Raw genomic sequence first — 17482 nt, forward strand, 5'->3', positions numbered from 1 at the left:
CCAATGAAAATTCACAATTCCCCAAATTATCAGAGTGTATCAATGAAATCAAAGATTGGATGGCCAGAAATTTCCTTCTACTCAATTCCAGCAAAACAGAGGTACTAATTATTGGACCAAAATCCTCTAAAAATAAGCCACTAAAATATAATTTGACTCTCGATGGATGTACTGTTACATTGTCTTCTACAGCGAAGGACTTAGGTGTTACATTTTATACCAATCTGTCCTTTGAAAATCAAATTTCCAATGTTTGTAGAACAGCATTCTTCCACCTCAGAAATATTGCTAAGTTACAACACATGCTCACTGTTGCTGATGCCGAAAAACGTATTCATGCGTTCATGACCTCAAGACTAGATTATTGTAAAGCGTTACTGGGAGGATGTCCAGCAAATTCAATAAATAATCTTCAATTGGTTCAAAATGCAGCTGCCAGAGTGCTGATTAGAACCAAGAAATATGATCATAGTAGCCCCATTTTATCGTCGTTACATTGGCTACCTGTTAAATTTCATATTAATTTTTACAATTCTGTTAACTACATACAAAGCTTTGAATGGTCTAGCTCCACGATACTTAAGTGACCTTCTGACACACTATATTCCATCACATTCATTACATCACAAAATTCTGGCTTGTTAATAGTTCCTAGAATATCAAAATCCACAAAAGGAGGTAGGTCCTTTTCCTATTTGGCTCCTAAACTATGGAATAGTCTCCCTAACATTGTTCGGGATGCAGACACACTCACTCAGTTTAAGTCTAGACTAAAGACTCATCTATTTAGCCAGGCATACACCTAATTTATCCATCAACTCACAATTAGGCTGCTTAGTTAGGTCTGCCGGAACCAGAAACATCTATCATGATCTATAACTCTGCATAAAATTGAATGGCACCTACGCTAATATTATTCTATTTGTCTCATGGATTCATATCCCAAGATTACCAGAGCCGGCCATATTCAGCTCCATTCCTGCTTGGTGTCAGACTCCACTGCTATGTGTCGCTGAGTGATGACAACAAACTACAACCGGTGCTAGACAGACATCACTTCAGTCTTTTACGATGGACTTCAGAGGATGAACTGATGCCAACTCCAACTATAAGACATCGGATACTGCCTGATATATGCCACTGCCTGAACCTTGGACTTAAGATGGACCCCACCGAAACTCACCAAAATGACCTGCCGGTTGAAATGCGATGCACCTCATTGATCTCTGCCTGCATCACCTTTGTCTATTGACTATTTGACTTTATAGATATTACAGTTTCTTTTTTTTTGTTAATGCATGATTTTCTGTAAAGCTGCTTTGAAACGATGTGTTGTGAAAAGTGCTATACAAATAAAAATGACTATCTATCTGTCTGTCTGTCTGTCTGTTTCTTTTAAACATATTCAAGAATTTTCTTGGAGGTAGTTGCAAGTAAATGAGATATCCATCAAGATGGCACATTAAACAATGTCAGTCAGGCAACCCCTTTATATTGGAATTAACAATATGTTTGGAATTTCAGAATTTTGTACACTACAAACTTGATGCCGATTACCAAAGCTTTGGCTTTGATAAAAATCAGTAACAGGGTATTTTATTAGATTTGGTAACTTAATGCTTGAGTTTCATCTTTTTTGTAGTTTCAGAACTACAGGGAATCTAAACCCACAGAATGTAATGGTACATATTAAGAGTAGAAATAATAGCATTAAAAAACTCAAAGCCTGCATACATTGATACGTAAAGCACACATGAAGATTTTCTCTTAAATAATTGGTACAGGGATTAGAGGCAATTAAGGATAGCTATTAATTGTATGTACACAGGTGTAAATTAGAAGAACGATTTACAGATGATTCAGCACAGGACCATAAAACATGCATACTGCAATTTTTCTAATGATACTGTAGAGAAATTGCTTGTAAAAAGCAGAAACCATAGTCTTGTTCTGTGTCAACACCGTTTTTAAATAAGCATCAATGGAATAAAGGGGCCTTGCACTGAAAACATAATCATGTAATTTATTTTTACATTACATTTTCTATGCTCACTTTTTACCCTAAACTTAAACAGACTGTTTTCGTACTGTCCACATGTCTTGAAAAACTGGGCTGTAGGCAAGCAGTATGCTTGGCTTTAGTTTTACTAAATGGTTTGGGTGGATTAGGAAGGAGCTTTGAATGTTAGAATATTTCTACATAAACTCAGCAAAAAGAGAAACGTCCCTTTTTCAGGACACTGTATTTTGAAGATAATTTTGTAAAAATCCAAATAACTTTACAGATCTTTATTGTAAAGGGTTTAAACAAATTTTTCCATGCTTGTTCAGTGAACCATAAACAATTAATGAACATCCACCTGTGGAACGGTCGTTAAGACACTAACAGCTTACAGACGGTAGGCAATTAAGGTCACAGTTATAAAAACTTGAGACACTAAAGAGACCTTTCGACTGACTCTGAAAAACACCAAAAGAAAAATACCCAGGGTCCCTGCTCATCAGCGTGAATGTGCCTTAGGCATGCTGCATGGAGGCATGAGGACTGCAGATGTGGCCAGGGCAATAAATTGCAATGTCAGACACTTAAGACAGTGCTACAGGGAGACAGGAAGGACAGCTGATCATCCTCGCAGTGGCAGACCACATGTAACAACACCTGCACAGGATTGGTACATCCGAATATCACACCTGCGGGACAGGTACAGAATGGCAACAACAACTGCCCAAGTTACACCAGGAATGCACAATCCCTCCATCAGTGCTCAGACTGTCCGCAATAGGCTGAGAGAGGCTGGACTGAGGGCTTGTAGGCCTGTTGTAAGGCAGGTCCTTACCAGACATCACCAGCAACAACGTCACCTATGGGCACAAACCCACCTTTGCTGGACCAGACAGGACTGGCAAAAAGTGCTCTTCACTCGTGGTTCTGTCTCACCAGGGGTGATGGTCGGACTCGCGTTTATCATCGAAGGAATGAGCATTACACCAAGGCCTGTACTCTGGAACGGGATCGATTTGGAGGTGAAGGGTCCGTCATGGTCTGGGGTGGTGTGTCACAGCATCATCGGACTGAGTTTGTTGTCATTGCAGGCAATCTCAACACTGTGCGTTACAGGGAAGACATCCTCCTCCCTCATGTGGTACCCTTCCTGCAGGCTCATTCTGACATGACAATGCCACCAGCCGTACTGCTCATTCTGTGCATGATTTCCTGCAAGACAGGAATGTCAGTGTTTTGCCATGGCCAGCGAAGAGCCCGGATCTCAGTCCCATTGAGCACGTCTGGGACCTGTTGAATCGGAGGGTGAGGGCTAGGGCCATTCCCCCCAGAAATGTCCGGGAACTTGCAAGTACCTTGGTGGAAGAGTGGGGTGACATCTCACAGCAAGAACTGGCAAATTTGGTGCAGTCTATGAGGAGGAGATGCACTGAAGTACTTAATGCAGCTGGTGGCCACACCAGATACTGACTGTTACTTTTGATTTTGACCCCCCCTTTGTTCAGGGACACATTATTCCATTTCTATTAGTCACATACCTGTGAAACTTGTTCAGTTTATATCTTAGTTGTTGAATCTTTTTATGTTCATACAAATATTTACACATGTTAAGTTTGCTGAAAATAAAAGCAGTTGAAAGTGAGTGGACATTTCTTTTTTGCTGCATTTAGTAGCCTAAATCAACCCCATTTAAAGAACACAATTTGGATTGTGTGAAATTCAACCTCAACCTCTATTGCATTTAATTAGTTGGATCCACAAGGCTGAATTGTTTCTCAAATTTTCTATTTAAATCTTTTCCTATAATGAAAATCTATACTCTCCAGACCTCACTGAGGCTTCGTCAGCAGTACACGGCCTGATAATGTTTTTTCGTTTCAATGATTGCACCTCTGCCAAAATAATCATAGTGACTGTGCCTCATAAAACAATAAATTGTATCGACTATATCTAATTATTTCCAGAGGCCCGAGAAAGAATGCATTAATGGGGCATTCAGTAGTTCTCTAGCTAGCGTTAGCATTGCTCTTCTTCGTGTACTTTAAGTACTGATACAACAGTGGTGTTAGACTCTGTACTGCCATCTATTGATGTGGATAAGCATGATTGTCTCTGCTGCGCCCACCAGATTTGGAATATCATTTGCATCTGGAAAATGTCAAAGATTGAGGTCATTTCTAAAGTTATTTATTACTAGTATAATATAATTGCTTTGCCTAAAAACAAACGTAAGAATTCAAGCGAACAGACTTCAACAGTTAAGGACAGATTATTATTGTCCCTCATATCAATAATCTTTGGAGACTGTCTATGTTTCACGTTATTTCTAAAAACAGTTATTACCTTTATTAGAGAACTGCTTAGCATGAAATAAACCTCAGTTATCTAGCAATACAGAATGTCATGGTAAAGGATAGAGTAGAATTGTTTTTGATGATCAAATTTAGCATGTCCATGAATAATGTATTTGAAGAACATGTTGTGTTTCAAAGCAAACCAACATCATGGTTTACTCAAAATCCACAACATTTGCTGTGCCAAGCTACTAAACAAATGAAGACGTATGCCATTTGATAGAGGTGGAGGTAGGTGGGCCCCCCTTACTATAGCTGTGATAACAAAGAAATTAAAATTACACTTTGCTTTCCGGTTGCGTTTGTAAACACAGCTGAAAACTGTCCATTACTAACATATTGTAAGGGGGTTCAGTGGAAAGGAGGAGGCGAGAACCGGCTTGACAACTTAAATAATAATTTAATAAACAACTTAAAAAAACACACAACCAAAAATCACACAGTACAGCTGCCTGCAATTCTCTCTCTCTCGAACTGTCGTCCCCGGCCGCCTTTATCCCTCACGCACCCCATCAGGCTGACTGGGGACCGGGTGTGTCTCATTCCAGCCCAGCCCCGCCCTCCTCGGCTCTACACTCCTCCCGGCGTTGCCTCAGGCTGGGGAGCCCCCGGCATGACGTACATCCCCCACCCTTCCTCTCCGGGGGGGGGGGGGGGGGGGCGTGCCTTACGCCCCGACTTCCGGAGGGTCATCCCCGCCTTCCTCGACCTGGGAGGAGACAGGAGGGGAAAAACAACAAAACAAAATGGCGAGGGAAAGGCCACCACAGAGCGACAGAGAGAGAGAGAGAAGAGAGAGAAAAAGAAACTCACCGGTTCTCTGATGCGCCGTCGCGTGGTCCTTGATCACTACTCCACCCTCTCAGGTGGACTGCAGCCGCTCCTCCCCGGGTGGACCGGAGTCAGACCTCCGACCCCCAGTGGACAGAATGCCCCTCCGCGTTCCCGGCATCCCGTGGGGACACTCCTCCGCCCCTGGCAGCGGCCCTACCACTCCAGGCAGTTGGGGAGTCGCTTCCCTCCTCCCCCCGCGGACGGCGGTCTTCTCTTGACCCCTCCGTGTTCCCGGGGGATGGCAGGGCACTCCTCTGCTCCCGGCAGTGGCTCCCTCGCTCCAGGCGGACGGGGAGTCCGTCCCCACTCGCCTCATGGACGGCGGCCGTTCCCCGCGTCCGGGTGTTCGGGCTACTCCGTCCCCCATCGGATGGCAGCGGCGCTCCCCTGGGTGGACGGCAGTGTCGAGGACTCTGCGACAGGAATCCATCCTCCTTCCCGGGTTTCGGCACCAGTGTAAGGGGGTTCAGTGGAAAGGAGGAGGCGAGAACCGGCTTGACAACTTAAATAATAATTTAATAAACAACTTAAACACACAACCAAAAACCACACAGTACAGCTGGCTGCAATTCTCTCTCTCTCGAACTGTCGTCCCCGGCCGCCTTTATCCCTCGTGCGCCCCATCAGGCTGATTGGGGTCCGGGTGTGTCTCATTCCAGCCCGGCCCCGCCCTCCTCGGCTCTACACATATGTTGACTACACATGTCATTTAAAATGTTTTTTCTATTTTAGAGAGTGGTCTAAACAATTAAAAATATCTTACCTATCCAACAAAAAAGAAGCAACATCGGCATCACTACTCATGTTTTTCTCCATCATCAAATCTTTCCACGGTGTGTATGCCGTACCAATGTTTATTCTAGTTTTTGCCTTTGCCGGTCAGTACAACTACTGAATCTCCTGTTGTCTCTGCTTCTAAAGCATGATAATAAGTATGTTCCATTGTGTTCTTTTCGCTCTTCACGTCACCAAACAACACTGCGCTAAGCATAGCCAAGCGTATCTGCACAGGCGGCAGCCAGTGAGCGTGAGGATTTTCTTCTTTGACATTTAGTGAAACACAGTGGACCATGTCATTTCAACATGGCGAAACATATTGAAGGGGTGACCCGCACTATGTATAATAAAAACACTTTTTATAGAAATGAGTACAGTCTTCATCTCCTGTGAGTGTACACCTTTCAGATCACTCGTCACAAAAACACAATTCATTTGTTAATGTGTAAAACTTTTTAAATTAGCCCCAAATTACTGAATGCACCTTTAAGTTGGCCAATAACTCTACATTTTTTATTAAAGCCAGTGTTCCTTACTCCAAACCATTTGTCATTTCCTCTCCAAAAGCCATCAACATTCTCTTGTTTCACACTGAGTGTAATGGGTAAAAAAACTTGAGTAAATTCCCTGAAATGGTTGGGATTCAGTCGAAAGCATCTGTCATATGCAGCCTGTTTAATAGAGCGGTTTTTTTAGCCCTCTTGTGCACCTGCATCATGGCCTTTCAATATGAAAAAGCATCTAAACAAAACCCCGTCTGTGTTGGGTCTCGGCTCCACTCCTGGTACTTGTAACTTGCCTCGACTCTAATAGCTCCGCACCCTTTATGCTAGAGTGAATTGGGTGTCCGCGGAAAAACTGAAAGCAAGTCAAAGTTGTCAGTTAAGTGGAGGGCACTTGGAGACATTTCATAAAGTACACCTTTATCCTTTTTCTTGGAAGTATCAAAATTGCATGCTTTTTGCCAAATGTCTCTTGTGAGTCATCATGGGATTGAATGGCAAACTCATTCTTTGTTGCTCATGGTACAAGGGGAAGAAAAGTGAATCGTAATGTTGAAGTCAAAAGTAGTGAATTAGAAGAATGAAAGTACCAATTTCCTTCCGAAACAGCAAAATCTGTACATTATTCCAAACTTTTAGCCGCCAGTGTATATATATATATATACACTGATCTTATGCAGTCAAAGAGCCAATTAGATTCAGAATGTTTAATGCAAGTAAAATACATTACAGATGTTGTTAAAATTAATCAAGGCATGTTTTCTACACTGTTTTTCACTAAATGAACAAAAGGAAAAATTATATTTTATTATTTTAATTTACACTGCGTGCACAATTAATAGGCAAACTGATTTCCTCAGGATTAATTTTATTGTTGAACAAACACAATGCTCTCAGTCAATCCAAATGTTATTGAACCTCAAACTTGAATGTTTAACAAAGGAAAAGTGAGTTTTGTCTTTCTCAGGGGAATATATAAGTGTGCACAATTATTAGGCAACTAAATTACAAAAATAATTTCTCCCAACTCAATTGTTTATTCTCAATTTATAGAGTAAGCGCAACAAATAAGTAACACAAAATGACAATTAAATAACATTTTTGGCCTTTCAAAAATATTTAGTGACCAATATAGCCACCCTTCTTTCCAATAACTGCCATGAGCCTTCCATCCATGGAGTCTGTCAGTTTCTTGATCTGTTCACGATCAACTTTCACTGAAGCAGCAACCACAGCCTCCCAAATGCTGTTCAAAGAGGTGCATTGTCTTCCCTCAATGTAAATCTCAAGTTTGAGAAGGGCCCAAAGTTCTCAATAGGATTTAAGTCAGGTGAGGAAGGGGGCCAAGTCATTATTTGGGCATCTTTGAGGCCCTTACTGGCTAGCCAAGCAGTGGAGTACTTGGATGCATGTGATGGGGTATTGTCCTGCATAAAGATCATGGCCTTCTTGAATGCTGAGGACTTCTTCCTGTACCACTGCTTGAAGAAAGTAATTTCCAGAAACTGGCAGTAGGTTTGGGATTTGAGTTTCAGTCCATCTTCAACTAGAAAAGGTCCAACTACCTTATCCTTAATGATAGCAGCCCACACCAGTATCCCTCCTCCACCTTGCTGCCGCATGACTCAAAGTGGTGCCCTGTGTCCATTAGTGATCCAGCCACAGGCCCATCCATCAGGTCCATCAAGAGTCACTCTCATTTCATCTGTCCATTAAACCTTTGAAAAATCTGTCTTCAGGTATTTCTTTGCCCAATCTTGACGCTTCAGCTTGTGAATCTTATTCAGTAGTGGTCGTGTTTCAGCTTTCTTGACCTTGGCCATGTCTCTAAGCACTTGACACTTGTACTTCTGGACACTCCAGGTAGGTTGCAGTTCTGGAATATGGTGGCACTGGAGGATAATGGGTTCCTGGTAGCTTCACGTTTAATTCTTCTTAAGTCTTTTGTAGTTAATTTGCGCCTTTTCTTCTCCATGCATTTTCTGCGCCCCAGTTGACTATTCGCAACAAAACATTTGATTGTCCGGTGATCACGCATCAATAGTTTAGCTCTTTCAAGAGTGTTGCATCCGTCTGAAAGGCATTTTACAATTTTTATTTTTCAGTGCCAGTTAATTCTTTTTTTTGGTCCATTTTATTTTTGGTAATGAAGCTGCCTAATAATTATGCACACCTTTATATAAGGTGTTAGTCACTTTCGCTACACCCTCCCTCATTACACAAATATATATCACCTGAAAAGGATTGCATCCAATAACCATTCAAGTTAATATGGTTTGGAGTTGGAAAATTTGCATGGAAATAATGATAAGATCAGAATACTCACTTGACTAATAATTGTGAATGCAGTGTATATGCATTTTTTAACAAAAAACAGCAATTTTTACTGTACCTACTTGTAATGTATTCCTTGAATGTTTTTTAATAATGACAGAAACAAATAACTGAATCAGAGTTTTGAGTTGATTCTTTGAAACACAGTTTAAATTGATTCATGGAGATTATTTGAACTTAACTTACAATTGGTTTTACTGAAGTTTAAAGTTACTCTCAGTTATTTTTTGCTAATTGCTAAACTTAAAAAAGAAAGCAATATAAAGAGTAGAACAGTAATTAAAAACAAATTAAATTAAAATAAAAGTCAACCGATTAATCAGTTTTGCAGAATAATTGGCACTAACAGCTGTTTTTGCCATGAATGCATTTCCCCCATATATATCAGTTATCTGCAAAAACCAGTGTTGATAGTTCGACGATAGATTTTGTTACCCTTATGTGTTTATTTGAGCTGGGAGCACAGTCATTTCAAACTAAGAGTTCCCGGTGTATTTCTGTCTTGATTATAGTTAAAAGTTCTGCGTTATGTACCAAATCTTCTTTTTTTTTTTCTTCTGGTTATTATTGGAATTTTGGTTGCACAATAAATGCAACCAAAATCCCTGTGCAAAATATATGCCTATGCCCTTCACAGTAAGAAAACACTAAGATAAAAAATAAATAAATAAATAAATAAATTGTAAAACTACCATCTGTTGTAGGGCTTTACTGGTTGTTTAGATCAGTGTTACTATCAGAAATAATTAATAATTATTTCTTTAGATATTAATTAATATTTAAATTAATTAATTGAATCTAACTCATTAAATCCTCACACGGGGCTCCAGTAAATGTAGTGCGCTACGTTTAGGAGCGGGTTTGGTTATTAGCAATAATTAATAATTATCAAAGATAATTATTCATTATTAAAATCAATAGAACATTGATGAAAATCAATGTTAGCTTTTTTAATCCTTTAAATCAACAGTTATCACAGATAATCGTTAATTGTTAACATCGATGAAACATTAATTAAAATTAACACTAGCTTATTGATCATTCAAATTCAACAATCATCAAAGATAATTATCAATTATCAAAAATCAACAGAATATTAATAAGGATTAACATTGACAGGGCACCACACTGGAATCAGGGACTAATAACCAGATAGTAAAACAGTCTCAATATTAGATTGTTTTCTTAGGAAAATCGACATCCGAAGAATATCAATTTTCAGGAAAAAACAATGAATGAAGGCTTGAATCCGAGCACTGACATCCCGTCAGCATGACACAGGTGTATGCAAAACAAACCAAAACACTTCTCTTTGTAATATAAACAAAGTTTATTTATGCAGTAATATCAATTAATAATGAATACAATGCAGTCAATAAACTTCCGACTTACAACTACAAACTAAACAGTGATATGATTAGATATGGAAATCAAAATAATCCTATAACACATGAGGGTGTGTGTGTGTGTGTGTGTGTGTGAGTGAGAGCGAGTGTGTGTGTGTGTGTGTGTGTGTATGTGTGTGTGTGTAAGGAGGGACGAACACAAAATGGCAGACGTGAATCTCGTGGAGAGTATGTCACGCGAGACTTCCGGCCAGAGAATATGGCCGCGAATGTGGGTGGAGAGAAACCAGTCAATGGCGTCTACCAGTTACCGCGTGTATCCGTTTGTATGATAGCTTAGGGACAAAGCTGAGCTTTATCACGAAGCTATCTACGAGCCAAAAATGTTTGCCAGAATGTTTGTGAGGGGTTGCGTGTGTGTGTGTGTGTGTGTGTGTGGTTAGTACGAGAGAGAGAGAGAGAGAGAGAGAGAATTAAGTGATGGCCACAAATCCGATTTCACGATCGTGGGAGAGAAAGCAGCTGTTAGTTTATCACTCAGAGACGCGGTGGATGGCTCATAAACAGTCCCGCATTCTCTGATTCTTTAATGGATAAACTCAGTTTGCCGGTCTCACCTGCGATGGTGGAAATGCACAATAGTCCAATGAGGTTGGACCACAATACAGCAAATCAAATTCGTGATAATTAATACCCTGAGTATTAATAATGAGCGGACATGGCGGTCCGTAAACTGTACAAGCAAAAACCTTGAAACACAAGAATAACACACTATAATAACCTATCTCTGCCCAGACGTAAACCTCTTACTTGAATCGCATGAGGATGCAGGTGGAATGTGTGTTCATCCGTCCTTTAACTCAGACTCGGTTCCTCGAGGCTTGGGTGATGACGGGAGGCCATTTCCTCGCTCTGTTGGCGGGCGGTACGGCTGCTGATTCTCGGCGGGCTGGCAGAGAAATCAGAAACGTCGACTTGATTGAAGATGGAAGAGAAATCTTTAATCTCTTTACTTCTGCAGGCAAACGGATGAAGATGCAGATTGCTCGGCGGTTTCCTTCGGATCCGTTAGAGTGTTCAGTTGAACACAGAGTAATCTCAACTCGTCCAGCGAGATGGAGATTGTATAGCCACAGTTTCAAGTCGGACGTTACTTCCTTGTGCCACGAGACTGCACCTGAGAGCAGCGATGAGCTGCGTCTATACAGGGCGAGCAAAGTTGCTGGAAGCAAATCCCGGAAGCATTTCAGAGGTACACTATATTGCCAAAAGTATTCGCTCACCCATCCAAATAATTGAATTCAAGTGTTCCAATCACTTCCATGGCCACAGGTGTATAAAATGAAGCACCTAGGCATGCAGACTGCTTCTACAAACATTTGTGAAAGAATGGGCCACTCTCAGGAGCTCAGTGAATTCCAGCATGGTACTGTGATAGGATGCCACCTGTGTAACAAGTCCAGTCGTGAAATTTCCTCACTACTAAATATTCCACAGTCAACTGTCAGTGGTATTATAACAAAGTGGAAGCGATTGGGAATGACAGCAACTCGTAGACAGCCACGTAAAATGACAGAGCGGGGTCAGTGGATGCTGAGGTGCATAGTGCGCAGAGGTCGCCAACTTTCTGCAGAGTCAATTGCTACAGACCTCCAAAGTTCATGTGGCCTTCAGATTAGCTCAAGAACAGTGCGTAGAGAGCTTCATGGAATGGGTTTCCATGGCCGAGCAGCTGCATCCAAGCCATACATCACCAAGTGCAGTGCAAAGCGTCGGATGCAGTGGTGTAAAGCACGCCGCCACTGGACTCTAGAGCAGTGGAGACGCATTCTCTGGAGTGACGAATCACGCTTCTCCATCTGGCAATCTGATGGACGAGTCTGGGTTTGGGGGTTGCCAGGAGAGCGGTACTTGTCTGACTGCATTGTGCCAACTGTGAAGTTTGGTGGAGGGGGGATTATGGTGTGGGGTTGTTTTTCAGGAGCTGGGCTTGGCCCCTTAGTTCCAGTGAAAGGAACTCTGAATGCTTCAGCATACCAAGAGATTTTGGACAATTCCATGCTCCCAACTTTGTGGGAACAGTTTGGGGATGGCCCCTTCCTGTTCCAACATGACTGCGCACCAGTGCACAAAGCAAGGTCCATAAAGACATGGATGAGCGAGTTTGGTGTGGAAGAACTTGACTGGCCTGCACAGAGTCCTGACCTCAACCCGATAGAGCACCTTTGGGATGAATTAGAGCGAAGACTGCGAGCCAGGCCTTCTCGTCCAACATCAGTGTCTGACCTCACGAATGCGCTTCTGGAAGAATGGTCAAAAATTCCCATAAACACACTCCTAAACCTTGTGGAAAGCCTTCCCAGAAGAGTTGAAGCTGTTATAGCTGCAAAGGGTGGGCCGACGTCATATTAAACCCTATGGATTAAGAATGGGATGTCACTTAAGTTCATATGCGTCTAAAGGCAGATGAGCGAATACTTTTGGCAATATAGTGTATTTCTGCTCCTGATGATGTCATGGTTGAGGGACGTTCTGTTGGTGGGCAGTTCCAATAGCAGTTGAGAGTTCGATCCTTTAGTGAGCAAGGCTTCATGGGATTTGTAGTCTGTTTTGGACTCCCTTTGTTTGATTTTGCCGCGGTTTTTATAAGTAAGATTTACGACTTGGTATGTGGGGGCCTTAGTTAGGTTTTACAACTGTGTTAGGCCTGCCTTTGTCTTCTATCTGAATACATGAGGCCCAACACTGTTATCAGCCTTTTCCACTAACTTAGTTATGAGTTTGTTAAATTTTCATCGCCAACAAGATCATAGTAAAAACAGCATTAACATTTTATATATCACCCAGCCCTAGTAGAAACTGCAGGTATTTTGTCATAGAGACAACAAAATCAACAGTTGCACCATCTCATACAGTAGCACATGTTTTTTTGTTGTCATTTTTAACAAGGGAAATGAGAAGTAATTGATGGTAATGCAGTGGCTACAGGAAGCTATAGCTCCACTTCCTCATTAGCTACAGTGTGAATGTTTCATAGACATTGACAGGATAAAAAAAAAACACTGAAAGTGAATAGGATTGTAAATTAGACAATATCTATCACCCCATGCCCTCAGTGCAGTTAGGAGTTTCTTTTTCCTAATATCTTTGTCAGTTGTACAGATGCAGTGTCATCTATAATGACATTTTTGCTCATTCCTGTCCCTTCTCTTGCTCTAAAACTTTCTTATTCCTTCATTTCCTAAAGATTTATATTGCTCTGTTGACAACTGTTCGAATGAATTAGTGTTGACACCAGACAATTTAAAGTTGTATGACTGTATGTTTGATATAAAGATACTTTAATTAGCAGTTGATTTAATCACTGAACACTTGCCACATACATTGACTGACCAGAAAATTGGTTTTGCCTTCATAATGGATAATCATTCAAATGAAAAGAGACATATTATTATAAAGATGTCTGGAATGTAATACTAGCATACTGTTTGCTGCATACTGTGCACTATGTAGGCATACTGTACAATGTAAAAATGTTTTGGCAGGTAACATAATAAATATATTTCATGTGGTAACATCTAAATTAACTGGTCTAATTTAATCAAAATACTGTTTTATTTGACTAAATCAACTTGACTACATTTTATTACACCAATAAAAGTCATTTTTAAAGGTCAAATCAGGTAGAAACAGCTCCTTAAACAACTGCACATTTTCACTTTTTAGTTTATACAGTACTGCTGTAAAAAGTGGTAACATGCAATTTTACCTTAAAGATCTATTTCCAATTTATCTAACTCTTAAAAATTACTTTTGTTGGGTTGATTTAATCAGTTTAGATTTTAAGTAATATTTTTGACTTGAATTTGTTTTTATTAAACCAGGTCATTTAGATGTTAACACATGAAGCACACTTTACTACTTACCTAAAAAGTACATTTAAAGTGTACTGTTTTGTAAAATTATGCAACTTTTATAGTACCTGTAAACAACAAAAACATTCCAACCAGAAGTATGCTACAATTTACAGTTTTCATATGACCTCACTGAATTGAATGTTTAATTCAGCAAATGGCATTCAGATAACAGATTGCGAATAAATATGGTTATTTTGTATTTTTAATCAAATTTTGTGTTTTTTTAAAAAAACAAAAAATCTTAAATTTTGGCAGTCAAGAAGGATCCATAGTAGGTCATTCAGGTATTCTGTGGATACTGAAATATGCATACTGTGCACCACATATGCACTGCATCCTCCTTTAAAAAAATAAAAAATAAAAAATAGATAGTGTCCTCTTCTGAATACACCCAGTATAAAAGTCTCATGATTTCTGTGTTAGTCAAACATACAACTACTCTTAGGTAATATGTTGCATTCAGATCAATGGGACAATTTACGTACAAATGGATTAATCCACGATTTATACTTAAATTCGCCCAGCTTGTGTTTCATAAGTCATCACACTCGACAAAATCAGGCCAGGAGTTTCCGGTCAGTTTCTGCCATTGTATCACCATGGTAAGGAAAAAATGCACAAGCCTTTGAACTTATATGATAAACAGTTGCAGCATAGGAGTCCATTCTGTTAATGGAAATGTATTCAGGGCTGTCAGAGGCAAAATGTGCTCTGATGCTGTTCATGTTATTTTGCTTTATTAATCTCATCGTGAAAGAAAATCTACTTAATTAATTAGTCATTTATCTAATTATCTCATCTAATTGCGGCAGAGCGGCATTCATCTGCAGTAAAGCCAAAGTGAGACCGAGTAGGTTTGTGTTGGTCTCGTTGAGGGCAAATTGAATTAGCCCCTGTTAGTGATAGTTTAATTAAGATGCTGGTTTTAATGATTGGGCTCTATGTCCTCTGTATTGCCACTCATCACTCATATAGACAAAAGATCTCTTTCTCATGCCTCCAGACTTTCTCAGCCTTGAGAACTGGGGCTGTTTACTAAGACTAAGAATGTGTGTTTGGGATTGTGCTTTCTGCACAGAATGACTTGGCTTAACTTGATGCATCAAGATTTGACACTCTGCCCCTAAGCTTTAAGTTTCAGTGTTGAATGGGTTTTAAAAATGGAAAATTCAGCTAGATTTTTTACATTTCTGGAAGAAATCATGAGTGAGTTTTTTTCCCTTGCACAACGCGCTGCTACAATGCTAGGGCAATGGTACGTGGTTGCTATGGTTTTCTTATTGGTTTTTAGCATGTTGCTTTGTGGTTGCTACGGTGTTTTGGATTGTTGCTAGGGCATTGTTGAGTTGTTTTATGCAGTAATGCCATGTAGAAGCTCACAACTATAACTGTGTTCTCATGTCTTGGCTAAGCCTGGCTAGAGTGTTTTGGATGGTGGCTAGGCCATTGCTATGTGGTTGCTAGGTGTTGTAGCTGGTCAAAAGCACCCTGCCCTAAGTCTCCATGAAATTCTGGCTGCTAGATTTGACTTGGGTCCCTCCTTAAGTGCAAGCCTACTGTTTTTTGTTTTGTTTTTGTTTGTTTGTTTGTTTGTTTTTTGCACAATCTAATCTGCCAAGTTTATGTACATTTTGGAGATTTTATTCACAAGGTGTGCATAAAAATACATGGATGGAAACCCAGCATGTTACACTTTTAGTTAAAATTAACCTACAAATGGATTACTTATAGTTCATATTGAGCTGGGAAACCAGATAATAATTTTTACAGTAATTACAGAATTATCAGCATTGAACTTTAACATTCAGTGTTATCAGTATTACCCAATTATGTAATATGAAACCAACCCCTACGGTGACTCTTTGTAATATCTGAGGTTAATTGCAAAGTGTTGATACCTTAATTTCCCCATTTATGTTAAATTTAGCATGAAGCAAAAAAGGAGCGGTTTAAAAAATGGTCAGTAGCAATGACTAAATTAACAGGTCCAGCCAGAGTCATTAAACATGTCAGGCTAGAATTTATAGGGACTCATTTATAGTGAATGAAATACAATGCTTCTCTGTAGTGGATTGAAGTCTACAACTCAACTGAATGGGAAGTTTTTACCTTAGCAGGGGGAGCACTTACTCGTCTTGTTGGTGTAATGAATCACCCAGGTTCAGCCACATTAAGGTGCTCTCGGACATAGTACCTTGTGAGAACTCTGCGAACTAAGCTACTTAATTTCAAAGAAAGACTAGACTATGAGCTTGAAATAATGCTCCAAACTGTAGAAATTAAGCCAACATTGGCATGGGTTTTTAGACTTGAGGTTGTATAGTACCCTCAAATATTTCAGGATAGAAAAGCATTGAGACAAATATACTTATTTGTAACATTTGTGTACAAATAAGTACAAAAATGTGTCTTTAAATAATAAGTACAAATACCTGCAAATAATAATGAGATCCTGCTGGTTTAGACATGTACGTCACGGAAATCCACTACGTCATCACGCTACGGTCAGCAGCGGGGAGAGTTTCTAGAAAACTGCAGCCAAACATGATATACAGCACATAATTTTGATTTGCTAAAATATTGTCATGTTAACATAAATTTCATGAGACCAGGCACGCACTTCACTTCTACTGGTCGATTTTGATATTGAAAAATTAAATTCATTTATTGAAAAAATTAAACAAAGAATATTTCTAAATTCAAGTTACACTTCAAAATAAACAAAAATATAATACAAATAACAAGTGGTACATTTTTTTTTTTAAAACATTCTTAAAATCTAAACATATTACCCTCTCCACTTTCTTTCACCAGCACCTTTTGCAGTGACTCCATGACAACAGGTGGAAAAATACAGATACAAATGATATCATACATACAATTGTAAATATAAACATAATAATACAAATAATTTAAAAATAACCATGACCTATAGAGTTAAACACAAATCTCATACATTTTTGTTTCATAAAACGGCTACAACAGTTATTGTCAGGGACATAATATAGAGTTCCACTGTATTTTCTGATTTTGGACATGAACTTTATTACCACCTGCTGGTGGAATCTCCAAACTGCAAGCACAGGAACTGAATTTAAACTTTGCACTGAAACTTTGTGCCACTGTATTAATACACCCACAGTTTGTGCGCATACACCCACAGATAGCACAAACACTCCTACCCACGCCAGCGCTTTGCACTTGCACTTAGAATTAGTTTGCTCACAAAAATTGGTTAAGATGTTGCACACGGTGGTTGCGCTTAGCACTGCACTTTGGGCGCTCATGAAAATAAAGCCCAAGTTCTTTAGGAATTTTTGTCTGTTGTTCTAAACCGTGAGTATTTTATTAATAAAAGAGTCGCAATGGCTGTAATTTATCTGGAAGTGACGATTTTGTTTTTTTGAACACATGG

The 17482-nt window shown here is 39.7% G+C and overlaps 1 protein-coding gene across 2 annotated transcripts in view; it reads left to right on the forward strand.

Moving 5' to 3' along the window:
* LOC127437735 (metabotropic glutamate receptor 8-like) overlaps positions 1-17482 on the forward strand; it is a 272494-nt gene that overhangs the window by 186253 nt on the left and 68759 nt on the right. The window lies entirely within an intron of this gene.

The sequence above is a fragment of the Myxocyprinus asiaticus genome, chromosome 48 (assembly GCF_019703515.2).
Source record: "Myxocyprinus asiaticus isolate MX2 ecotype Aquarium Trade chromosome 48, UBuf_Myxa_2, whole genome shotgun sequence".
NCBI lineage: Eukaryota > Metazoa > Chordata > Actinopteri > Cypriniformes > Catostomidae > Myxocyprinus > Myxocyprinus asiaticus.